Source organism: Buteo buteo, chromosome 18 (assembly GCF_964188355.1).
Source record: "Buteo buteo chromosome 18, bButBut1.hap1.1, whole genome shotgun sequence".
In the NCBI taxonomy this organism is placed as follows: Eukaryota; Metazoa; Chordata; class Aves; order Accipitriformes; family Accipitridae; genus Buteo; species Buteo buteo.
In genome coordinates, this window is record NC_134188.1 from 20,453,424 (window position 1) to 20,477,559 (window position 24,136).

The 24,136-nt window shown below is 41.9% G+C and overlaps 2 long non-coding RNA genes across 2 annotated transcripts in view; one reads left to right on the plus strand and one right to left on the minus strand.

Moving 5' to 3' along the window:
* Positions 1-600: 600 nt before the first annotated feature.
* LOC142041369 (uncharacterized) overlaps positions 601-24,136 on the minus strand; it is a 48,322-nt gene continuing 24,786 nt past the window's right edge. Inside the window, exons 2-3 of the long non-coding RNA XR_012653435.1 lie at positions 4,930-4,997; positions 601-921 (exon numbers count right to left, since the gene is read on the minus strand). This is a non-coding gene — a long non-coding RNA (uncharacterized LOC142041369). The remainder of the gene's footprint in view (positions 922-4,929; positions 4,998-24,136) is intronic.
* LOC142041370 (uncharacterized) lies at positions 5,368-16,030 on the plus strand. Its single transcript, XR_012653436.1, has 2 exons — positions 5,368-5,472; positions 11,698-16,030. It is a non-coding gene; the product is annotated as an uncharacterized LOC142041370 (long non-coding RNA).

The window sequence follows — 24,136 nt, forward strand, 5'->3', positions numbered from 1 at the left end:
ATGCCTCTTTGGACACACATTTAGATTCTGCTCCCAGTTGGGGACGAATTCCAATAGCACTGGTGCCACTGAGATCAAACCTTACTCTGTGCACAATTGCTGCTTGATATTTATAATAAAGTCCTGATTCACCAGGTAGTAAATAGGCAAAATATATGTACACATCTACTGAGATGGAGTAACCCAAGAGGCTCAGCTTCTCTGCAGTCCCTTTAATATTAAAACCACCAAAGGTATGCAGTTATGTGGTGATCCATTTGGGAGCTTACATGTGCTAAGATATATAGATCTAATATTTCACTTTGTAGAAATGGTTTATTTCCAGCAGTAAATATGATGTTTGTGAAATGAGAATAGGCTATTTCAAATTGTTATAAGGCCACTGAATAATTGAATTATTACTCATCAGGGGGCAGTGTAATTTGTTACCTGTGTGATTCCAACACTCTGAATCAAAGTAATTACATTCATGGTGTCATTTAGTGAAATAATGCCGTGAAGGTCTCTATGAAGAGAGAAGCAATTGCTGAAAGGATTTTGTTGAAATAATAGCACCAATTCAATTGGTCCTCTTGCTTCATTCATTGTTACTTTATTATATGGCTAAATAGCTCATTCAGCTCTGCTTTGCTAGAGTGACAAATATGAGCTTTGGAAACAGTATCTATGGAGGAAAAAATGCACAGCTCTAAGGGGAAAGTACCAAATAGTCATTTTTAGTACCACAAATGTGCAAACAGCAAATGGTAGATTAAATTTATAAAAAAGAACACAAAGGCAGATTTTAATATCCTTTGAAAGTTCAGTGGCGAGATTCCACTAGAGGTTTGTCTAGTGTGAAGAACCAATGGGAGATGTCTGGAGACTGTTTCAAACCACAGAGGAGTCACTTCCAAATCTCATGAACCAGGCTTCAGGAAACTAGGAAATAGGTACAAAAAAGCAAGGAGTCATTTTTAAGAATAAGTATTTTGGAGTTGTTTTATGTGTGTCTGCAAACGATAAATATACATGCATTCAAGTGGTTTCTGTTGTGCTACTTTATCCACACCTTACTCTTTAATGGATTTATTACCATGACCTTTCTGTGAGGTAGGATAATCCTGTGCTCCCTGGTTTGAGGAAACAAAGAGAAAGAGCTGAAGGCACCTTATGGCAGCTAGATTTATGGCTTACATCCACTTTTTCTTAAGATTTACTTTTTTTTTTCTTTAAAATTTTTTATACATTGGTGAGCATGACCACAACCTTCTTTGGCTTTCTTTAGACATTTGGCTCCAGTGTAACTTAGAGAAGCCCATGTGGGAACCAAACAATCAGGTGTTATTGAGTGGTGATCTGAAGTACCTTTTTCAGATACCTAAATCAGGCTTAAAAAAAAAGGTGTGGTTACTCCCCAACTACACCAAATTACTGATGATGGTCATGATGATAGTGAGGGGGAGATGGGTTTTTTTGAGATATTGCACAATATGTTCGTGCACTCTATGAACATAGCTGGAGAACTAAAGGAAATGAACTTGCAAAGCTGTAACTGGGTCTGCCTAGGTAGATTCAACACCTACCTGGAGAAAACATTGAGTAGCCTAGTCCTCCACTTCTGTGGACCTGCCTGCAGGATGTGGGTCTAATTTCAAAAGTTATGCGATGAGTTGTAGCAAAAAGAAAAGGCAGCAAAGGGAGAAAGAAACAGCATTGAGAGCAATCCGTTGTAGGAGTTAATTGGCTTACATATGGACAGATGGACATGAAAATCTGAGAAAGTACACTGAAGCTTTTATAAAAAGCATGGCCCAAATGAGGATATATAAAATACAGTTCTGAGGTTATTTCTAGCTGATTTCACTAGCACAATATTCATATTCACAACTGGCACTAATGATCTGGGGTGAGAAAAGAACAGTAAAATCTGCTTGTTCCCTGTGAAGCCAGCACAGAGCCTGTGCATGGACAGGGAAGAGCAACACTTAATGAAGAGTTTCATCCACTGAGATGCACTTAACAGGAATTGAGATTTGGCATTTCCTTGGAACTGACCTAAAAGTATGACCTGGTTTTAGGCTACATAGCTACCTGCTCGAGGGAGACAACTTGCAGCTCTTTACATGTTGTAAAGACTTGCGGTAGACTTGATAGCACTTCAGAACCGTTAGGATATGAAAATACTTCGGTCAGGTCCCTTCTTCATATGAAACCCTGATTCTCTCCACAAGCTCTAAACCTTTTATTCACCCTAATCTGGACTATCTGTTGTGCTAACCCCAGGGCTGGTACCAGAGACATGCCAGAACTGACCGGTTGAGTTAATGGGGGGCCCTTCCCAGGGTTTGAGAGGGATTTGTGTCTAGTTAGCAGAAGACACGTGGCAGTTCCAACAAGCTGTTGAGCACCTCAGTCCTGCAAAGTTTTTAATTCCCAGCCAGAGACTGAAACTCTGATAACTGGAAAACTTTTGCCCTAAAAATAGATTTCTTCACATTGTTGGATTCATGTAGCATTTTATATAATTACAGCCCCTGTTGGAAAATTTATGTTCTACAGATCTGGCTCGTAAATCCTACACTTTACAGTACTACTGTGGCTCTGTTATAAGCACTTACTGCTGAGTCTAATATTTATTATTGGGGAAAAAGATGGAAAACAAATCCACACTTTTGAAACTGTTCCATAATACCACAGTGTTTTAGCAAATTCTGAACTGTTACTTTCATCTGGGGATTTATCATGGGGATTTATCATGGTGCCTACACACATAAATAGCAGGCCCATATGCATGTATTTCTTTGAATAAGAAACAAAGTTGTGATCCTTTTTAATAGGAACACAGATTTCTGGTGTGTGTAATCATTTGGGGAAGCAGTCTTTCTGTTGTATAATTTAGAAACAAGAGTGACTTTTTGCTGAGGGAATGTTTTCAGTCCTTTTTGAAAATTTGTCTCATATTATCTTGAGGTGATCTTCAGGACACTGTCAGTGCAGTTCCACATTATGGTATGTCAGGGCATAATTTCATGCTGACTTCTGCCCATAAAGCAAAACCAGCATAAAAGATGTTTGCCGTTCCCTGTGCCTGGTTGCCTGTTCCCTATACTTTTTGTTGGAGATACACACTAATACAGATCAGTGAAGCGATCTGTTTTGGAAAGCAAACAACTTCCACCACTTTTGTACAAACAATCTCTAGTAGCACTCTGTTTTTCTAATGCGAGAAGATCATCAGGCCCTTTTTCCCCACTTAACCATCACAGGGATTTGCAGTTTTCTCCTAGTCTCACTGCGAGATCCCATGGACAACTGTATTCATGGTACAGAGCAGTTCTGCAAGGTGCACCCGCTCTCCTTCTAGCAAGACTGGGACACAGAATCACAGAATCATGGAATGGTTTGGGTTGGAAGGAACCTTTAAAGGTCATCTAGTCCAACCCTCCTAAAATGAGCAGGCACATCTTCAACTAGATCAGGTTTCTCAGAGCCCCGTCCAACCTGACTTTGAACATCCTTGAAGCAGCCTCATGGCTTGCAAAGTGAAGCCCTAAGGCAGGTTCAAGACCTGCCTCAAGAGCACTAGCCAAGAGCACGGTCCACACCAAGGCAGCTTGCCTGGTGCCACTTAGACTTTCCAAAGTCTCTCTCTCTCTTTTCTTTTTTTTTTTTTTTTTTTTTTTTAGGGAATTCAGGTGCTGGCAGTCTGGGCAAGCCTCCAACACAGGTAATTACATTCTATCATCTTATATTCTCCTTGCAATTGATCTTAATAGCCGTGATGCAACAAGAGTCCATAGACAGTTCTGCAAGTAGACAGCAGCACTACTATATTATTTAAGGCCTTAAACACTAGAATTAAAATGCTAGAGTGCACGTGTGCAAAAAAAAAAAACAAACAAAAAAACATTTACATAGGGAAGAACTGAAAAGAAAAGAAATCGAATAGGGAGGAAATGTGACAGAGCTGGTGAAGCAAAAATTACAGCCTTTCAATGTTCTTATTAAGGAGGACGGAGGATGTCTGCAGATGATATAGGATGGGCTCCGAGTCCCCAGACTGATTGCCGTCCCTGTGAGTATGTGGCAGATGGCGGAGTCCCTCGCAGGAAATATTGCTCGCAGGAGTTAGCAGTGGTAATGGCTGTCAGATGCCGTGGTTTAACAACCACCACATCCAAAGCACAAGGTCGTCTTCACCTTTCTCCCTCTGGCTAATGAAAGCATTTAGGTTCCTGGAGAAAGACACATTCTGAAAACAGCTCCATTTACCTCCAGGACTGTGTGACCAAAAGCTGTGAAATCAGGAGCCCTCCTCCCGCCGTGGATTGCCTGTGCTCCATGTGGCATCCTGGCACTCACGCGCCAGTGCCACGGGAAAACAGTGCTTTCTGAACAAAACCTGGGTGAGAAAAGTTCTTGTTTGAGCATAAATCCCTGATTGCCTTCAAACAAACCGAAAGCTTGTAGTTAAATATATAGTAAATGTGGGTTATTTCCAAACATCACAGCTCTCTGTTTGATCTGAATGAAACACGTCTGCCAGAGACAGCTGCTTCTAGTCTGCTTGCTGCCAATGATATTTACAATCTCTCTCCCTTTCTGCATTTCTCTCATTTTTTTTTCTTTCTTTCTTTTCTTTTTTTCTCCTTTTTTCTTTCTCCCAAGTTTTTACCAGAGAGGTTGTAACACTTCTATATTAAAATCATACCAGTCCACTGGAGCTAAATAAGCATCCTTGGCTTCATAGATTCCACTGAGTCCAATGGGTCTATGCCAATCTTATGGTCTTTAAGGAATTGACTTGTTCACCTGGGCCTAGACTCAATACATGTATCTAGCAGCTGGGGAGCACAAGGTCTGTGCTCAGGTGGTGAAACTTCTGAAGCTTGTTTCACTTCTGAGCTGGTTTCACTTGCAAAAATAACTCTGTTTTTCACCTCTTACCAGCTTGACACCTTCTGAGCTTTGTTCTTCTGGTAGCTCTAAGACCCAGCTTCGTTTTTAGGAGACATCTGGAAAGAAAAGGGAGAGGAAGAAGACCCCCAGTTAACCAGCTAGAGTAAAGACTTGATCTGCCCAGCCCACTATATTTTAGGAGACCAATGATTATATAAGTCAAGAAGATTCCAGACACAAAAATCAAAGAGTTTTCTAAGCACAAAAATGTGCAGGCTGGTTATCTCTTTGAGCTGAAAACCAAGTTTGATCTATGAGAGAACATTAATTGTGTGTTTGGATCAGCCTGAAGGCACACTGGTACCATATGGTGTCGAATTTGCCCCCTCGAATCCATTGATACTGGGAACTTCACTAAGCTGGGCTTTAGACTGTCTTCGCACAATGGCTGGCAACCGATCTCCTGCAGCACGAGTTCCAGCTCATCAGCTCACCCACAGCCACTGACCATGATCACAAGAGCAAAATGAGTGCAATCGCATCATAGCAGCTGACACACTTTGCTCGGTCTTTGGAGCGTATGGCTAGAAGGTAAACTGCAATAACTCGATTTCTTGACATCTATCTGCTGAGAACAGCAGTGTAAGAAAGACTATGCTTTTCAAAAGACACTAAAGGAGTTAGGTTTTCAGTTCTCACTTGGATTTGGATGCCCTGATTTTTAAGGGCCTTTGGAAAAATCTCAGGAAAAAAAGGACATCAGGGAGGATCCTAACTGGTAACTTTAAATTCATGAAGTTTCCAATTCTGAGTAGACACAGAGAGGTTTTAGCATATGGGGTCTCTATTACCTTAAAAGAGCCAAATTCCTTTCTAATACGTCATTTAATACAGAATCGTTCCTACTTAAGCCTCATCTGGATGCTGCTCCTAAAGTCTGCAGATATATTTGGTTTGAAGTTACGACAGTAAAGTAGGCTAAAAATGTGAAGCTGTTAATCAGCAACATCATTCATCTGATTCAGTATTTATCAGCTCATTTATAATGGCTGTTTGTGGTGATATTTGTTTTTATTTTGATAGGATGTAATGCTTTGAATTTAATCAAGTTAGCTGTACTTGAAATCACTGATAATAAATGCCTTTCACTTCAACGGTGTAGAACAGGGTTGGGTTTTCAAAAGGATTTATGAAACGTAAGACCAATGATGTCAGGTCATTGCATTTGTGGAAGATGACCTGTACCTGTGACCATACTGGCTGCCTTTCTCTGAATCCTTTGGGAAGGTAGGGTTTCACGACATGGAAATTAATTGAGCCTCACTGTCTTGTATGCTATATATACCACATTTCCCTGGACCCACATTCAAATTCCATGCTGGAATGAGATCTGAACGAATACCGGCACCTCCTCCCCAGTGTAATACTGTTGCGTGTGGGCTACCAGGGAAGAATAACTCATCCTGGTCAGTTCCACAGCATGGAGTCAGGAACCGCTGAACCACAGACTGTATCTGCTCCACAGCTCAGACACTCATCAGGCTGTTTTAGAAACACGCTGACCCTGTTGGCTGACACTCCTGCTCCTGATGGTCCCTCTTTTAAGCTGTTGACCACCTCCAATGAGCTCTTTATGGTCCTAGGAAGACTGTAGAAATTCAGTGACTTTTATAGCCTGATATATGGCCCATTCCTCATTAAACTCAACACTGGATGTACCTGCCTCTCCTACATGGCTGTGCCGCAGGTAATGCACCTGCACTGCTGTTTCTCAGAGATTCTCTAAAAGGAAGGTATGCATTTTTTTATAGATACCTTAATGTGAAATGTCACATTCCTGGCAGAAAAAGCATATAGTCTTTTGAAGTGTTTGCAAAAAATGTATGAGTGATAAACTAGAGGGGGTGGGGTTTTTTATTCTTTAGGTTCCCCCCTATCTGTGACTAAGTGGTGGAGTATTTGCAAAATTTAGAGAGGGATCAGAAACATGGCACTGTATCAGAGGTTCATTTGTAGAAGGTAAAGTAGCATATGTTATGAGTCAGTTAATCTCTTTAGGGCTTTATCCAGCACAAATTAGGTTCTGTGGTCACCAAGTCACAGCAGGCTGTGGGCTGCTGTAGCCTTGGAGCTTTATTCTGATTCAGCTGCCAAGAAATGAACTGCTCTGTGGGCGCAAAAATTGGCTTATGCTCTGTGAACTCCAGCCAGGCCTGCGCAGCTCCGGTGGCTGCTCCTCTCTCCGCGCACAGCTACACGATTTCATTCTCACCTACTCTCCAACAACCCTGATGCTAAGATGCAGCCCCTAGAAAATAAAGAAGGTGCTAATTCAGTCTGATTAGAAATCAGCAAAGGCAGTGAAATAGTTTAAAAAGATGTGGAAGCCTTCACTGTTTTGGCTATTTAAAGCTAGCCAGGACAAATGCACACTTCAGGGATTAGCTCTGTGCTGCTGCTAGAAGCAGAAATTGTCTTCTTTTTGTGTTTGTTTTTTTGTGGTTTGTTTGGGGGATTTTTTTGACATATTTGCCCCCGGTCTATAACTACAGATGCTGCAATGCCAATAAAAATAAAACGCCTTAGGTTTCCTAAGAGGACAAAAGGAACTCGGAGGCATAGCTCTAATTACAACTAATGTCTCAAAGAGGCTTGAAAATCTCATTCTTAACTCACTTAACAGAGACACTGACCAAATCATAGGGAATTCACAAGTGCTTACTTATGGGTGTCAGCATGTCTGGTCCTATAGGCAACTTCATCCTTCCCTACTGATTCTTTGACTTTGGTAAAGAATACATCATCTCTGCACCACATATTGCACATTATATATGAGGCTATAAATATTTGCCTATGTCACAGCAGTAGTGTTGAGATCAAATGACTCCTTACTCTTTGCACAAATTACAACAAAAATCAATTTATTGTTACCATATTTATTTTTGCTATGTTATTTATTGATGCCATTCATATGAATTAATGACTATTAAAAACATTGCCTAGTCATTTTCACTTCTAACCTCAGTGATTCTAAGTGAACTTCCATGGAGAAGGGTTTAATTCTCACTTGTTTAAGTATGAAACACAAAGGATGTGCACAGCTGTGACATCCCGCACGTACAAGACATTACCTGTATATCAATGACAAGAAGCTGTTGTCACTGATATTTGCCACTAACCACATCTTGGCCAGGAAGCGTTGCCAGAGGAGGCAAGGCACAGGACTAAATCCCACCCTTTTGCAAACACATCGAGAACTCCTCATTTCTGGGCATTTGGAGCAAGAGCCAAAGAAACCGTCAGGCTGTTGACTTGTTATTTCAGCTGAGCAACCCGCCAGCCCTGCTTTGCCCACCTACAGTCAAGTGCTTAAAGCTGTGATGCTGCACGTCTTGGACTCCCGCATCCCAGCTTGGGTTCAAGCACGTCGCTTGCTTAGGGCCCTTTGGGATTCAAAAAATCGGTGTCTTTTTGTGTAAAGTAACCTGAGAGATCTGATCTGGTGGCTGTGCTCAGATCACACTCACATGTGCCGGGAGCTCTGATTTCAGCATGAAGCATGGTAGCCACCATCACTTTAGTTCCAAAACAACCAGAAGAGGAAGTGCCATTTCAACCTACTTAGCTCTTGGCACTTTAAAGATCTGCCAAATTTAGGTGCAAAATTAACAGTATGATTAAGAGCTGAGAAAGGCTGAGATTGTACTTAGCAGAAAGAAAAAGGAACAAGGAGGTTACTTGTGACTCACTTCCCTGCTTTACTGTCTGGCTCCAAGCAATTGTGTTCACTCAGGATGGTATCACAGCTTCCACGAGTCCATTTCTCATAAATAGCACTGATTGCAAAGTTTACAGTGCAGGACAAATGTAAATACAAAAGGGGGACCTTTACTTAACCATCTTATTAACCAAAGTATGCAGCAGATATGCAGCAGCCTAAAAGGTTGTGTTCAGGCATACTGAACCTGAGTAGCATGACCCAAAAAAGGAATCTAGTAGCTTGCTTATGTATTTCCAACTTTAATTTGGCAAAGCACATGCTTTATTTGTGAATAATTTTTCAATTATTCAATTATTTCAATTATTCTACTCTATACGCTATACAATTACAATACCCTATTCTACTCTATACAATTTTGAAGATTGCAAAAATATACTCAGACTTAAATGTATGCGTGTGTTTAAGTGTTTTGTTGTATCAGAGCCTGCAGGACTGGCCCTAATACATCCATTTTGCTTGACTGATAGAAATATTTGGCCTGGTCCTGACATTCTTCATTTACGGAAACTGTAACCTGCACAGGAACAGTTGTCTCAAAAGTAATAAGGTACTTTTAGCAAGTCAAACTAGTTTGGGACAATCTCAAACTAAGTTTTATTTACTGCCATCTTTGCTGGGGTTTTCTGCTATCAAGAAGGAGTGCTAGTTTAGTTAAGGCATAGAGACAGCTTTCCAAATGATTTGCCAAATGTTTGGCACATTACAATTGTCACAAAGCCATGCTTCTACTACTGTTTTTATGACTGGGTCCCATAAAGCCAACAACCAAGTATCTGTTTCTCCAAAGATCTCTGAATGTCAGGAAATTTGCTTGTGGGAGCTTCTGACACAGAAAGTCTTTGGGAGGCAAGGTGAAGCAAATCCTTGAAGGACCGCACCTTCCAGGTGGAGCTGATCTTCTCCTTTTTATATACATTACATGCAGGACCTCTACTTTTGCTTTCAAGTAAGAGCAATCAAAAGGAAGCCTTTGCACTGATCTGGTGAACTGCAGACCCATTGCTCATATTGGTTTAGCATCAGATGTTGCATAGTCCCTGCAATTAATACAGTCACAAGGGCAGTGACATAAACATAACACAAAATCATCTGTGTGAAACATAAAAGAGCCTAGTAATTTATGAATATTGCTTTTAAAACTATATTAAGCACTGTCCAGGGAAAAAAATATTTACTAAGCCCTATTCACTTTGCAGTTAAATCAAATCTAGGATAGGATAAGATGCTTCTTATCAATTAAATTTTACTTTAATCTTTACAGACTTGATAGAGAAAATAGATATTAAATCCCAAAATAGAACTCTAAGTATGCACAAAGAACAGGACAGGACAGCAAGACTCAAGAGTGCAAGCAGTAGGTTTGGACTAGGTCTCCTGAAAGATTTTTAGTGCAGAACAACACTCTAACTGGTGGCAGGGGTTACCTGAACATTGTGTCTGGTAGTTCACAGCAATGCCACATATTATGTGATTTCTTGATACAGCTGTTCCTTTCCTAACCAGGGTAATAAGGAAGGTGGAATGACCTTTGATTAAATGGGACTGGAATTTGAGAGAGTGGGAATACAAAGGATAAAAACCTTACCTTTTTTTGTTATTATTCCATTTGTTCACCTAACATTAAACCCCCAAATTCATACTTAGAAGGGATGACAAAAATATCCCCATCAAAATATATACTTCTTCAGTAGGAAACTAGGGGTTTGACTGAATGAACTATTTTGTGGAATGCATCTGCTTTCCCTAATAAAAAAATCTTGATTTTTTTTGTAGGAGTAAAAAAATCAAAACTCCCAAATCATCCATGTATTCAGGTTCTTAGTATTCAGTTATACTTATTATGAGATGCCTAAAGCTTCCCACAGATATTTAATCTCTGTTTTATATGGAAAGTAAAAAACATTTTCCTCTAACTCTGTTATTTAGAGATCCAGGGTGAATTTACTGACTGCCATGAGAAGAAGGAGCCCGAGCCCTTTCCAGTAGTACAGCCTGATGCCAACTATGGCATCATGGTGGCATGACAGGGAGGAGAGGAGTGTCCGACAGGCTCTCACCTCCATGCACATCACTGCTGCCCCAAGCCCTAAGCTCATCACTGAAGCACACTGATTTCCCGGCACTGATTTCCCAGCAGGGAAATTGCTTTGTCTCAACAATTTACCTGGTGCAGTTTAAGGTTCTCAGACTTGGATCGGTCCCTATATGTAAACAAAGTGGAGAAAGAAGTCAGTAGGCAGAAGAGGTGCCCATGAAGTAAATGACCCCGAGCAGACAGCTTATAAGAGGGAGATCCCCGCAGGCTGCTGTGGTGGTCGGAGGTTTGGCTGTGAAGTTCTTGTCTTCAAGGAAGCCCCTTCTCTCTGCTTGCAGGCTCCCTCCCCTCCCACATGCCACAGCGTAAGGAGCAAGGTGTCACACGGACACTCAGGACAAAGTCTTTGTTAAAGGAAAAAAATAATCTGGGAGGATCTTGGCACAGGGCAACACTTGCATAGGAAATAAAGTCTCCCAATGCGACAGCAGGCTTCTGACCAATGGTGACAGTAGTCTCCATTGCAAGGGTACCTGGTGTCTGCAGCAGTGATTTCAGTTGGACTGAGAGAGACACCCCAAATCTCTGTTCTGATCAGCTCTTATAACCCAGCTGGCCACAGTCCTATGTGACCAGCCCAGCACATCCATAATCCATCTCGACTCCATACTAAAGACTGTCTTCTGTGACAATATCTGCAGGAACAGTTTCTATTGAGTGTTTATAAATGTCTTATCGATGTAAAATTTTATCACTTCTAAAGCAGGAACATCTAGGGGGGTCTTTGGGACGCTCAGCTCAGGATGTTAATTAACACCTTTAAGTACACAAAGTGGACTAGATGGAGCAGGATCTGAGCTGGGGAATGTCTAGAATCATCCTGGAGAGTTCCTGTGACAGCCAAATACCTAATCGTAAAGTTTCAGTCAGTCACCAAGTTTGAAGCCATTACCTCAAATTGTCCATTATCTCAAATCAGTCCATTGTCTCGTCTCTGCAGGTGACAAGCCAGGAGGAGCTGCTGGACTACCCAAGGAATTAATGTCTTAAGTGCATTGGGTTTGCACAGCCCTGACACTCAGCTAAACCACAATTATAACTAAAAAGCAAACTTCATTTTCATACATAGAACTCGCATCCCACAGCTCTTGCCACAACAGTGTTCTGGATGGTACTAAGCTGGATGACTGGAGAGTTTTTGTACCATAAGGCAGACTCCTGTCTCTCCATGTGTCTGCTTTACTACAACTTGGCTACTCAAAAATGTTGTCATGCAGCCGTGAACATAGCATGCTGCTCTGGGCCTCCCTTTCCTTTTGAATAATAATCCAGAAGCCAAGAAAGAGTATTCTGATCAGTGAAGGAGTTTTTCACTGATCAGCATATAACTTTGTTCAAAGTGGGTCAGACCATCATGCAAATATGTGAGGATCAGCCCATCACTGTGGAAAGAAAAGCCTGGGGGACAGAAATAGAGTTAGGGATAACTTCATATTCCTTGAGGCTTTCACAGGGGCAGAGAAAAAGAAAAAGCAGCCGCATTTGTAGTTTTGGGTCCTGGTTTGCATAGTTTCTGAGCACCCTGATCTCCATTCAATATCACTGACGTTCTAGAAATTAGGCCAGAAATCACGCTGTTCCTCCTCTGATGGGAGTGACAGGTCCCTACTCGGATGACAGCTGAAATGCTCTCTCTGTGCTGGCAGGGCAGAGCCCTGGGCTTTTCATTCTGAATACGTTCTTTACTGAAGCAACAGATTTGGATTCGGTTACATCTTTTATGAACATTTTTTCAATAAATTAATCAGAAGCTTCAGGGGATTTAAGGATTTTAAAAACAGATCAGTTCTTTTGCAATTCCCTTCTGAGAGCTTCAAAACTGGATTTCTTCCCATTCAATTTTTCATATTTCCATTTTGCAAAATTGAAGATTCCTGAGCCAGTGCAAAGACAGTCTGTACTCTCCTTGTTCAGAATTTGCCTCGTAGCCACTGTCCGTGGGGTCTGATGACTACTCCATGCAACATCCATGATTCAAATAGCTGTGTCAAGGAGTCACAGCCACCATAATCATATATGTACGCACAATGATTGCTCCTGCTCGTTAAAAAGCTCCAAACACCATCTTGTCTCAAACTGCACCTCTAAGCTTGGACAAGGTGAATAATGAGCAAAGCTCATGCAATGCCTTCTGAGATACTCTCTGCACCTGGGGAGCTGCATACCTTTCTAAAGTCCTCTTTGGGCCAGTTTGGCTGCTCCCAATGGCTACAATAAATTGTACCCGTTGCTTTGAAGATTCTTGCTATTCTTTTGGGAAGCCAGTTCGGAGTTAGTAACTTTCTTATATTCAGAAAGAAAGATCGTTAAGATCACCAATAAGCTCATGCTAGGGAGATCAATAGACTGAATGAGGGATACAGGGGGTCCAGGCAGAGCCTGGAATTGCAGCTAGGAGTATCCCCTCAGCTATACTGATATAGGTGGAACAGGTATATGGAGTTTGTTTTAAGCACTTTTCTTGTCAGCCAGTATGATAGTACCCTTCTGTGCGGAGAGACCCAAAGGAGATGACAGAAGTCCTTACAACCCCACAAAACCAGCCTGCACACCATATACTGCATCATTTCAAAGGATTCTCCATAAAACAGGTGCACAAAAGGCAGGGGTTTTGTGGTCTTTTGGGTCTTTTGCTGTTCACACAGTAAAAAATCAAGGCAAAGGAGACACAAGGGCACAGTCATAGCTCATATAACTTTTTACAGCAAATACACAAACGCAGCATTCCTAACTATATATTTTCAATCTCTCTTGTCTGATTTCTGGCTATTTCTGTAATATATAGTGCCATGTGCACCATTAGAGGTCTCACAAGCACTTTGAAGTTCTACTGCTGAGATACTTGACGTGGACACAAAAGAGAGGTCAATATTTCTTCAGTGTGGTCTTGATTCAGACAGGTGTCTAGGTAGAGTCCTCACAGTAAGACATAGGGTTTAAGAGCTTGAGAATCCCTGTTAATATTAACAAAAGTACAAAAGACCTTGTAGCGATGTAGAAAACAATTGTTGTGCTGGAAGAGTGTTTGGACTGAAAACAATACTGTAAAGGAGTATTGAAAACTGAGCCTACTGGTTCTGAGCAATGTCTAGTCTCCTGGTGCTCAGACTGCCTTGGAAACTTTGACGTTTGACTGTTTCAAGTTTGCTTTTTCTTTTGATTAAAAAAGAGCATTTTTTTTTTCTTTCTCTAACTAGCACAAGACCTCAGTAGTCTTTAGCAGGAAATCTCTTAAGACTCAAAGTCAATAAAAGCTGAAAAGGGTAATTGTGGCAAAGGTTTTTCTTTTGGATTCCCTTGGCCAGAGATGAACTCTGCATTTGTCAAGAATATATACTGTAAGTAAAAGTGTGCATATGCAGTGGGGAAAGAGAAAAGGACATTCCAATGGATGTGGGTCTGACAGCAGATTTGTGGGTTTTCAGTCTGGCAGCCCGTGGAAAATTTCTAAGAGTTCTGCAGAGGGTAACTAAGAAATAAAAGGCTTTTGTCAGGAGGCTAGAATATGGTATACAGAGGTCTACATTTCCAGAGAAAAAAATCTTAGGGGTTCAAAACTGAAAGAAGTTGAAAGCCACAGGAGTGGCGAGACACATGAAAGAGAGAGACAGAATGCATGATAATGTAAGTTATAAAATTGTTAATATCCGGAAGTCTAAAGGAGAAACTAGTGTCCATACAGACCTTCCTGAAAGATGGCTTCCAACTTGAGAACTCACAGGCTAAGAACAAAATGGGGCAACAACTCATAGATTCTTCCGAAACCTGTATTTTACTGGCACTGTATGTCAACACTTAATATAAAAATAAGCTACAATATAGACAGTCAAGGGGCCTATATCTGCAAATAAGGGATTACACTCAGAGATGAACAAAATTCAGAATTCGTCTGAAGGAAAAACAGGCATGCCAGCTTTTTTTTGTGCTGCATGCTGACAAAAAATTTGAATTAAGAGCATTTTTATACAAAAATCAAATTTTTCTTTTGACGTTGTCATCTGGAATAAAATATTTTGACTGAAGTTCAGTTGAACAGCTTCACTGTTGATTACTGATATGATCTCACATGCTTTGTTTGGAATTAATTTAATACACCCATAGGACTTTTTCATTATAACACCTCACTGCACAAGCATTATACCTCAGGAGAGTGATGCCCATGTTCCTTTTCACAAGTTGGATTGTTTTATCATCTTTTATGACGCACCGGAGTCAGATGATTTCTACCTTGAAACACAGAGCATACTCGGAAAGAAATCCATTTTGTCTTGTGAAAGAAGGAAACCATCCTTTGGAGACCTCTAGATCATCGGGGTGATAGCATCTCAAACTGCCATCTCATGGACCAATGCACAAAGTGGGAACACAGTGTAACAATTTGCTAAACAGAGCAAGCTAAATCTTCTGAGGCAGCTCAACAAACTAAAACACTTTTACCTGGGCTGAACCAACTTTACCTAAAATAATCCTACTAGACCCTACCCAGGAAAAGAGAGTGTGTTTTCTAAAACAGAATTTTTTTTTAAAAAGCGTAACATTTTGACATTGTATAAACAGTATTTTTCACCTAAAAATAATTGCAATCACCTTTATATGCAAATTCTAACAGAAACAAACAAAAAAAAATCAGTCTTGATTCACAGCTTTTTTCTTTTGCCACCAATTTTTATGCATCCAATAACTTCGTGTGAGTGATAGTGAATTTATATTATGTCATTAAAAGGTATCAGCAGCTGCCATTTACCACAGCATTAGTTAAAGACTGTTCTTTCACCTACAGGGGAGGAAATTACATTCCTTTATGGAAGAAAGTACCTGATGGCAGCAGTAGCTGATGGTCAAGACAAGCAAGAATGAAGCTCGGCATGACTGACGTGGGTAGGCTGAGAGTCCGGCACCGCAGGCAGCAGGACAGTTTTTGCAAGGACACACTGCTCGGTGACAGAGGAGCTAGACAAAAGCCGGTGGTGAAAAAATGAAACGTTTTTGTGCGGGTGGCCCTGAGAGAGGGCCAAAGTTAATGGTACTTGAGGTACTGGATTTTTAAACTGTGTTCCAAAGCTGCCTCTAGTGGTTTCTGCCAGGTTCAGGGAAGCATAACTTTGCGGATATTCATTGTAAATAAGCAGGACAGCACCAAAAAAACCTGTCTAATTCCTGTCATCAATTTCTCCTCTTAATGGAAACAACCTGGCCAGGCCCCAAATGCTAACTGCTCAGGTCAGGGAGACAACAGTATAAATGTTTGCAATAAAGGACTTCTGGGCTCAGAACACATTTGTTTAATCAAAAAGATTTGTGTAGTGATCAAAGAAATTACTCTAGCAAAAGCCATATAGTTTGTAGAGATTAAGCGAGTGATCCAGACCTAGCAGGAGAACCGTCTTTAAAGCTCATTGCTGTAAACCCCACTGCTTTCAGCAGAAATTAGAGCTGCACTTAACAGTCAAGATCTACGACACTTAATAGGACAATCTTGCACAATCACTTTCTGACCAAGGCTGAAAATACATTTGCACAAAAAAATCAGGAAAGAGTTATGGACAATTAACCACATTTGTTAAGCCAAGATAACAGACAACAAACTAAAACATGAAGAAAGGTACAGTTCTCTGAATAAATGGCTATTTTTTTTTACAAATTGTCAGTCTGCTTCTGATTTATGGACAGATAGGTATGGAACATTCAGTGATCTCTGTCAGATGGGAAGAGTGAAATCTTTACAGTGTGAATATTAGTCAAATAATTATTTTGCTTCTCTCTACTTCTCCTGCTTTCTGCTCATCTCTACTGGAGTGGTTAAATGTCGTTTAAATATTAAAAACCATCAACCCAGATTGAGATCCATGCTATGGTTAATTACAATGTGTTCTTTTTACCAGTCATAGTTTTCACTTTGGGCATAATGTACTTGTATTCTTTAATGAGGCTGCTGGTGACCCGGATGGCCAGAACAGCCCTACAGAATTAGAGGAGATGCTGTACCATAAAGGAACAACATCTGCGTAAACAAGGCTCAGGCATGTCTGTTTGAAATCCAATTATTTTTCTGCTATGTGGGAAAAACTACATAGCTCCATTTATTAAAAAAGAATGCCACAACACAGCTGCATGAATGGAAAACTTCATACAAAGCTCTTTTTCTCCTATGCACACACACTTTCATGTTAGCTTATACAGGTTCTCTGAACAAACACAGCCCATTAAAAAAGCTCCCACTTCCAAGCAATACTCCGTCTGGATAATATTTGTAAAAGGACTGGGAAACCAAATACTGAAGATATCAATGCCTGTTACTTCAGAAAGATTCCACCAAATTTTCAAAACAGCAAAGTGTCAGAGCCACCCAAATGGCGCTGACTATGAATGGGACTTGGGCTTCTTTGAAATCAGAATCATAGAATCATGGAATCTTAGAATCATTTAGGCTGGAAAGGACCTTTAAGTTCATTAAGTCCAACAATTAACCTAGCATTGCCAAGTCCACCACTAAACCTTCTCCCTATGTGCCACATCTACACATCTTTTCAATACCTCCAGGGGTGGTGACTCCCTGGGCAACTTCTCCCAACACTTGACAACCCTTTTTGGTGAAGAAATTTTTCCCCAATATCCAATCTAAACCTCCCCTGCTGCAACTTGAGGCCATTTCCTCCTGTCCTATCCCTTGTTCCTTGGGAGAAGAGACCGACCCCCACCTGGCTACACCCTCCTCTCAGGCAGTTGTAGAGAGCGATCAGGTCTCCCCTCAGCCTCCTTTTCTCCAGGCTGAACAACCCCAGTTCCCTCAGCCGCTCCTCATAAGACTTGTGCTCCAGACCCTTCACCAACTTCGTTGCCCTTCTCTGGACACGCTCCAGCACCTCAATGTCTTTCCTGCAGTGAGGGGCCCAAAACTGAACACAGGACTCAAGGTGCGGCCTCACCAGTACTGAGTACAGGGGGACGATCACTTCGTCACAATTTTCTGGTACAGGCCAGGATGCCGTTGGCCTTCTTGGCCACCTGGGCACACTGCTGGCTCATATTCAGGGAGCTGTTGACCAACACCCCCAGGTCCTTTTCCACCAGGCAGCTTTCCAGCCACTCTTCCCCAAGCCTGCCACATTTCATGGGGTTGTTGTGACCCAAGTGCGGGACCCAGCACTGAGCCTTGTTGAACCTCATACAACTGCCCTCGGCCCATCGATCCAGCCTGTCCACATCCCTCTGTAGAGCCTCCCTACCCTCCAGCAGATCAACCCTCCTGCCCAACTTGGTGTCACCTGCAAACTTACTGAGGGTGCACTCGATCCCCTCGTCTGGATCATTGATAAAGATATTAAACAGAACTGGCCCCAATACTGAGCCCTGGGGAACACCACCTGTGACCGGCCGCCAACTGGCTTTAACTCCATTCACCACCACTCTTTGGGCCCGGCCATCCAGCCAGTTTTTTACCCAGTGAAGAGTACACCCGTCCAAGACAGGAGCAGCCAGTTTCTGCAGGAGAATGCTGTGGGAAACAGTGTCAAAGGCTTTACTAAAGTCCAGGTAGACAACATCCACAGCCTTTCCCTCATCCACTGAGCGGGTCACCTTGTCATAGAAGGAGACCAGGTTGGTCAAGCAGGACCTGCCTTTTATGAACCCATGCTGACCAGACCTGATCGCCTGGTTGTCCTGTACATGCCGTGTGATGGCACTCTAGATGATCTGCTCCATAACCTTCCCCGGCACCAAAGTAAGTCAGACTGATGGGCTTATAGTTCCCCAGATCCTTCTTCTGGCTCTTCTTGCAGATGGGCATCACATTTGCTAACCTCCAGTCAAATGGGAGTTCCACGGTTAGCCAGGACTGCTGCTAAATGATGGAAAGTGGCTTGGTGAGCACTTCTGCCAGCTCCCTCAGTACCCAAATCTTGAGCTTCATGCACACTCACTAAGCAGAAACTCTTCACCACATCAGAGAAAATACAGAAGTGCAGGAGGGAATCTAGACCCAAATCTAAATTTCTGGTACTGTAAGTCATTTTTTGCATTAATAGTGCTTAATACTGGTTAATAATGGTGACTGATAATAAGGGTGCTGCAAAGAATGGACTCTCCTTCCTATTTTCCATTCCTCTGAAGATCAGTCGTTATTCTTCTCATTCTTTTTGCTATTTTCCAAAGAAATGCCATAGAGGAAGAGCTGAAAGAATCATCAAGTGGAATGATTAATGTCACAATGGGGCTTTTGGTCTGCATATGATGCATAAGGACAGCTTTATCATGAGGAATTATAATAGAATCTTGTGTCTGGTGGTATCCAGGCTGTCCAATATGAACTGTACTCACCGCAGAAATATTAATGACTTTAACTGTTCTGCATTTTGAATGTCTTTCAAAACTGTGCCGTCTCAGAACTGGAAGTGACTTGGTGTGACTTCCTAATTTACATGGCAAAGAGACTTTGTTCATTTACGGTGTCAAAGGTAATTTTAGGGCTAATGAGATTTTATATCAGACATTTATCCAGCTAAATAAACAGACTAGATTCAGCTTGTAAGAATGGCCAAGAGATTAATTTGAAATGTGCAAATGAAGGAATGGAGTCTGGGGAAAGTGTTTCTTGCTGCAATATGCAGGCGAACTGCACAATCAAAAAACCCAGAAGCTTTTCTATCACGTGGTGTCAATCACAGAGCTCAAGCTCAAGCTGGATCCTGTAAGTATACCAAAATAGCTTTCAACCAATTCAAACTAATGGAGTAATTGATAGCAACAGCTGATTGTCATCTTTGATGTGGATCAGCATGGATAGGGGTGAAGATGTTTTTCTGGAAGCCTTCACATGTGCAGAGAACAAGGAAACATGGGTTGGAAACCCCAGCCTGTGCTCCTGCCCGGTGTGGGAAGGCAAGCAGCGAGTGAATGCAGAAGTGTCTGCCCTTCCCTTCACCCACCACAGCCCGACTCTAACATTACCCTGCTCTCCTCTTGCTCTCCATCCCACTCCACATGGTTCATCCTCATCCCTTCTCCTTGCCACACCGGTTTCCATTCAGGCTTCTCACCCCAATCCCAGCCAACAGTCATCAGTCGTGTCCAGTTCTCAACTCCATGCTCCTTCTCCTGCTCCAGGCTCCTTGCCCAGTCAGTCCCAGGTCCCTCCCAACTTGAATCCTTGTCCAAGACATCCCCATCTCACCTCCAGTACACCAGAGACCTGCTCCTTGTCCTGTAATTCCAACCTGTATCCTTTGGGTCATGTTTTCACTCATTCTCCATCATTTCCTTGCCCATGTTTTCATGTCTGGTACCCTGCACACCCTGTTCTCCAGCAGCCAGGGCTACAATTAACAGGCAAAGTCTTATTACAGGAAGTATCAGATATTCTTAGTAAAATACAAATATGAAACAACAATAAATTGTGCATCCCATCTCTGTTACTGAAATATTTCCACCCTTGCTGGATGCTTTAGAGTCCTGCTGCTTAGGCAGAAGAGGTTCATGTAAATAAGACCTTTTTGCAAAATTATCTGGACATAAACTGCCATCTTAAGTTTACTCACTGCAGCTTGGGGACAGAGCTATTAATGCAAGAGGCAGTCTTTTCAAGAAAAACAGCCAAAGCAGATTGGGAAAATCCACCAGAGATTCTCTGAAAGTACCAGAGGTTTTCCTGAAGGGGAGCAGAAGTGGATTTAAAGGCTGAAGAGGAAGAATGTACTATACTGAGCCATGAAAACACTGGGGAACATGAAAGGACACTCACTGTATCCAAACCCTCAATAAATTTTAATTTACTGCTGACACAAGAGATATCAGGAAGTTGGGAAAAGCATCGAGAGGATAGTATGAAAGAAAAGGTGCTTGCCCTTGGCATGACAGAAGGATTCTTCCTTTCTCAGAAGCTATTTTACCAGCTCCCTTGCAGTGCTCCCTTTCTCCTTCCCAGAAAAAAAAAAAAAAAAAAGGTTGATTTGCATAATCTCTTCTTAGGGGTTGCAATGGATCCTGTATCTCCCTTTTGGTTCTTAAGGGATCATTATTTTATTTCTTCTTTATAAAGCTTTCTCTCTTAAAGGGACTTTTTCCCTAAGCCCAGCAATACTATAAACCCAGAAAAATCAGGGCCAAGGCAACATGTTAAAGACATCACTATATGCCATATTATGGAAATCTACATTTAGAAGATGCACAGAAACTGAGCTCTGCCTAGGGAGATGTGGTGATACAGAAAAAATGCTGTGACATTTTAATGTTGCTTGTCTCAGCTTAGACTAAGCATAGAATTGATATGACTATCTATCATTCCTGTACCCACATACAGATCCTTGGCTAAACAGAGACGTTTCAATAGGAGCGATGACTCAGAATAATTCCAGTTTCCACTTGTGGGACCAATCATGGCCCCATTGCCCCTGCCAGAGGAAGATGTAGCTTCCATTTGATAGTCAGTCATTCCAATTCAATACAAGCATTCTTCCTATTCCTACATTATGGGAAAAGCTGTGTTTGTGTGGAAGTTATGTATTTCTTTAGGGAATGAATCAACATAATCCCCGTGAGTTTGCATGTGAACCTTCCTGGTTTCTCGCGCTATGCCAGAGGACATCTGCATAAATAAGACAAGCGATGCAGCAGTCAGTTTAAGACAGAAACTGCATGCTGTGTTTCTCAGTTCACCAAAGGCCATATCCTTTGGCAGGGATAAATCTCCTGACGCTCTTCCTCAAGAGCTCAGAATGCTGACCAGTAGAAAATTAACAAGGTAACTTTCCCCAGGTGACAGGTGAAGTTACATTCCTTAAGCTAGTTTTTCCTTTTCAAACTCATAGATGAAATGTGGAAGCACGCTATGACATAAACAGGACACGCAGCATGGCTGAGCTAGCAACTCTGAGAGAGCATTCATACAGTAAACTTCATGTTGCATGAACTGATGCATTTGTTTTGAAAACTGCTTGTATTTAGTCCTTTTGCCCTTGTTTGGTGGGACTGACAATCTGCTCAGAAAGGATCCAGAACCGAAACAGGGGAAATGCCAAAGGTCCACAGTGAGACAGAACAGAGCGTGTGGATGTCAGCAACGCACCCTGGGCTTTGACTGCCGCCCAGGAATTTCCTAACCTCTGATTACAAGTCAGAGCCTGACAATCTGTGTTACAGTACCCCCTGACGGTCTCCCAGAAAGTCCACATCCCCCTCACAATTGGGGTTCAGCAAATCCCCACTAGGAAGAATCAATCCCACCCTGAAGAAAGACAGAAGGAGCTGCTGGGGGAAACTGAGGCACAGTGGTGAAGCGACCCGTAAAGGTGCAGCAGACGAACAGTCTGACTTTAAAGCTGAGTCTTGTAACTTTAAGCCTGGTCCTGTACCCAGGACTGCATTTCTCTGCTGTGCCTATACTACCAGATCCTGCTCAAAAGTTCACTGACAATGAATAAAAAGACAACTACTGACCTAGTGGTCTTTGGACTTTGTTCTTTAGCTCCAGGAATAAGCACCCTGGTTTATTCAGAAATATCTACAAAAGGTAGCGAAAATACCCTATTAATTTTATACCCATTAACTTCTCATAACATGCTTGATTAATTTGTGTGTATCTGGAGAATGCTGCCATTAATGAAGCTGACACCCTTTCACTTGGATCAGAGTGCTATGGAACTACTGGGGAACTGGCTAGGGGCCGCATGGAGACTTATGCCTTGTTAATGTTTATTAACTGTGTTAGCAAATGTGTTTCTGAAAGCAGGAAAATAATGCTAGTGTGTTTTCCCCTTTTTCCCATTCCCTCCTCGCATTTTCCCTGCCCTGCATTTTTTGTGGAGGAAATGTAACACTCGTAGATTCTGCTGCCGTTCATTGCAGAGATGACAAAATCCCCTGTCTCAGCTATTAAATTGGAGCCATGAAAAGCTTAGAGATTTCACCTCCATTCTTTCAGGCAAGAGAAAGTTCTTGCCCACAGTTTTGCTGCAAAGAAGCTCAGCAAATTCATTAATACTCCAGAAGTAGGTAATCAATCCCTTCAGGTCAAAGATGAGAGGTAACGGTATCAAGGCTTAAATAGCAACCCTTCAGCAGTTCATCTGGTACTGGCTTCGGGTTATGGCAATTCGTCTCTGAAGCTGAAGGCCAGGTTTTGTGTGTTGTCTCCCCACTTCACATAATCCTTGACTGTGGTTGGGGCTTTTTTTGGTTTGGGTTTTTTTTTCTTAAAGGGAAAAGCTTCATAAAATGCAAAGAGGCAGAATAATATTCCTTCTGGAAGTAAATGGATGTCCCATTACAAAAACACCTAACCTCTGACATGCATGCAATACATAAAATGTCTGCATAAAATGACAGAATTCATTCAGAGCAGAAATGCTGTGAAAGGTAAAGAACAGTGCAAAGCCCTTCCTACCATTTTCTGTACCTGAAGGCCCACGGCCATCTTATTCCCAGGAAGCACAATGTGTTTACACTCGGAAGCCTGAAGAATGGGTAAATTGTGAATGAAACTTCATTTTCTTTTAGCTTGCGGTTCTACCTGCCCTATTGTTGCCGTTAGCATCCGCAATACCCTCTCCAGCCTCAGCCCTATTCATCAGCTATGAGCACCTCACAAAACCAAATACTTGCAACTTAGGTAAGATAGCTATTCTTTATATACGAGGCTCTATTTTTGGGAAAGAGGAGGGTCACATAAGAAACTTCTGGTTTCACGCCGTGCGCTGCTACTAGATGCAATTTATTTTCAGCACTACCTGCATTCTCTAGTTAACAATGGCTCTAGATTAAAGCCTGTTTACTGACTTGCAATATTCTGGCTGCTGGTGAAAGGAAGGACAGAATAAATTACAGGATGCCAAGAATTCAACAGAAACGAGTACGTAGCGTCGAAGCGCACAATTTCTTTCCAAACAGCCTGAAGCTTCCGCATGGTGCCAGACTGAATGAGAGACCCACACACACATCGCCGGAAAGCCAGACCCCGGTGCAAACACTGCGGGAGAGAAGCGGGACATGTGAAGACCTGTGCTGCGAGGGAAGGACAGGAGAAGGGCTGTGGAGGAAGCAGAAGGTGAAGATGGTGAAGAGCTCGTGGCAGATGATGCCCGGCAGATGATGCCCGTTTTATTTTTCACTTTTTAACCAAATCGGCAGCAATGAAATTAGGTTTTGTAGGAAATAGCTCCTAAAAACAATCTCACGTGCCCATGGGCTCTGTGGATGTAGTAGTAGTGTATGAGTAAATAAAGGAAGTAAAAAGGTTAAATTAATTCAACAATCAGATGCTCTAAGCAAAACCGAGGCCATCAAAACCAGAAAAACTAGCTCCTAACTCCACAAGCGCTCCCACAATCACAGCAGAGCAAACAAGCGAAACAGCCAGGGTTTAATTTTACCATCACATCTGCTAC